Source organism: Cupressus sempervirens, chromosome 5, assembly GCF_028749045.1.
Source record: "Cupressus sempervirens isolate cs-2001-9-10 chromosome 5, ASM2874904v1, whole genome shotgun sequence".
In the NCBI taxonomy this organism is placed as follows: domain Eukaryota; kingdom Viridiplantae; phylum Streptophyta; class Pinopsida; order Cupressales; family Cupressaceae; genus Cupressus; species Cupressus sempervirens.
This window is the reverse complement of record NC_143122.1, coordinates 950384756-950387322: the sequence shown is the minus strand read 5'-3', so window position 1 is coordinate 950387322 and position 2567 is coordinate 950384756. Positions and strand designations below refer to the sequence as shown.

The 2567-nt window shown below is 35.4% G+C and overlaps 1 pseudogene; it reads right to left on the bottom strand.

The window, feature by feature from the left end:
• Window positions 1-235: 235 nt before the first annotated feature.
• Window positions 236-2254, bottom strand: LOC149559104 (pectate lyase 1 pseudogene; annotated as a pseudogene).
• Window positions 2255-2567: the final 313 nt, after the last annotated feature.

Below are 2567 nucleotides of genomic sequence, written 5' to 3'. Positions count from 1 at the left end.
ATTTTTAGCTGCATTTATAAAATATTCTCCCAGATAAACATATTGTATAGATCTCTATAAATTATTAGTACCATTTTTATGCTAGGTGACAATTTAATCGAATGTTGATATGCAAACCAAAATGGAAATTTATGGGATTGAACTAAGCATCTCATGAAACCTTGAAAATGTCAATTGTGCAGTTAATAAGGGGCACTCTTTAAAAACCAAAAAACCTAACAAACTTAAAATATGACTAGCAAGGTCTATTAGGTGAACATAATAAGGCCCTTGCATCCTTTGTCAAATGTGGTACGAATTTTTCCTTTACAATCGGAAATCTTTCATTTCTTCTATACATTGGGATTTTTTCCCCTCACCACATTGTTCAAAAAATGCTCCCTTAAAAAATAAATCATGCTTGGATCTCCACACACTATGTGAATTGTCTTTGTGCTGAGTGACTTGCTTCTTTGTATAGTCATCTGGAGCCATAAACACATTCCCTTGACTCAAAATGGTGGGATTCGCACTTCCTCCAATAGTGTATATTCCCCATGGCTCATAGTAGTTGTTCACCACATGAACATACCCTAATCTAGCTCTGTTGTGTCCATGTCAACAAAATGGTTGTTAGATTTTACATTTGAAATTTATCTTCTCACCAACATTGGAGGTAGAAAAGACATTTTAATTACCTAGGCATTCGTTGCATGAGCTCAGGTCCAAAATGATTGAAGGCAATTGTCACCCTCATGTGTTTATCAATTAGATCTAAATCACTATTACCTAATAACATCACCTATGATTCGCAATAGAACAAAAAGTTACTATGATACCTGATAAGAAACTGCACGTGCTAAAATTAGAATTTAAACATCACATTACATGCATTTCAAATGTCTTAAATATTTAATAGTTAAACTAGTCAATCACATACTTGAAAATTTTTATAGAGTGAAACAAGAAAATCATTAATTTACTAATATTTTTAATACATATAATAAATATATAATAAAATTACAATTCAATTTACTATCAGAATTCAAAATAATACTAGTATTAAACTATGACACTTGTTATTGTAGAAAGATAAAGTACTATTGTGCAATGATCAAATACAATTTAACGTTCGTAAAATATCAATTTAAACAAACAAATATAACTAAAGATCTCTACATTTTATGCTTTAGTATGAACTCTAAAGAGCTCTACATTTTACAATTTAGTATTTAACTCTAAACAATTTGTGGAGTGGGTATTTATCGCAATTAGCAGTCGATGCTTATTTCTAGACCCAATTTTTCCTTGGAAACATACATGGGTTAACATGTGATTTCAGAGGGATTGTTTAAAAAATCAAAACTTAGAGACTAGTGTCATTTTGGGTAAGGCACCCAAAGAAATCAAAGCAATTGAAGAATGTTCTTCATATCGGAATCTTAAATCATGCTTAAACAGCTGGCTCTAAGTTTTGATTTGTTCAAATAACTAATCAAAATCTTCTAACTATACTTTTTAAATAATTCACAATGCACTATTATATCAGGTTAACCGTCCAATCAAATCAAAAGTTAGAAAATGTTTGATGAAGCTAAAACAAATGGCGCATTCATTTTAGGGTTTTCAAGCTGCTCACCTCGTTGTGACTGAAAAAGCGGTTGTTAGAAACAGTGACGGCAGCAGAGCCAAGAGTTACATCAACGAGCCCATCCGCACAACGAGACATAGTGTTATGATCAATCCAAACATCCCTCGACCTCTCAATAGATATGCCATCACCATCTTGTGGGTAAATGTTGACAGTCCCTCTCGCCTTCGAAATCAGAACGTTGCCTGGCGAGCTTGGCCAGGAGTCATGAATGTTCAATCCATGAATTATAACGTTCCTCACATTGGACACACGGATGCAGGCCCCATTACTGATGGTTACACGCGCGCCCCTTCCATCAATTGTGGTGTGACTTGAAACAAAGAGGGGTAACTTAAGCTGTATCTCCATATCTTTCGCAAAAACAATCTACACTGCTCCACGAAGCATTGATGCATGTCTCAGCGTCCCTGGCACCGGATGTGAAGGGTTGTCATCAGAGCTTGTGACGGTGTAAATCATTCCTCCTTTTCCTCCATTTGCTCCGCTCCCAAACCCCACTGCACAGTCTGCGAGTTTCATTCTATTGTGCTCCCAATTGGGGTCTTTTCTCCAGCACTCATCAATTACATTGTACTGGGATGTCGCCAATGAAGCCTCAAAAGTAACAAGAGCGAAAACCATTGTTACTATAAGGGTGACCATCATGGAACTTTTCAAGGTACAATTGAACATATGAAAGTTCAGAACTAAAATACAAGAAATAGATTCTCGTATTGTTGGAGAAAAGATGTCAGTTAACAACTTTATATTAGGGTTCTCAGTTAGGAAATAGTATAGCTAATTGTGTGTTGAGGAAACAGTTGCAACTGGAACTACGCAGAATCACACATTGACATTTCTTGTGGAAATATGCTTGCCTTCATCTGTGCAGAGAAATTTGCGGTGCTTCCCTATTCAGGATTGTTAGTTGTAATCAAGTGAATATAATTCAACG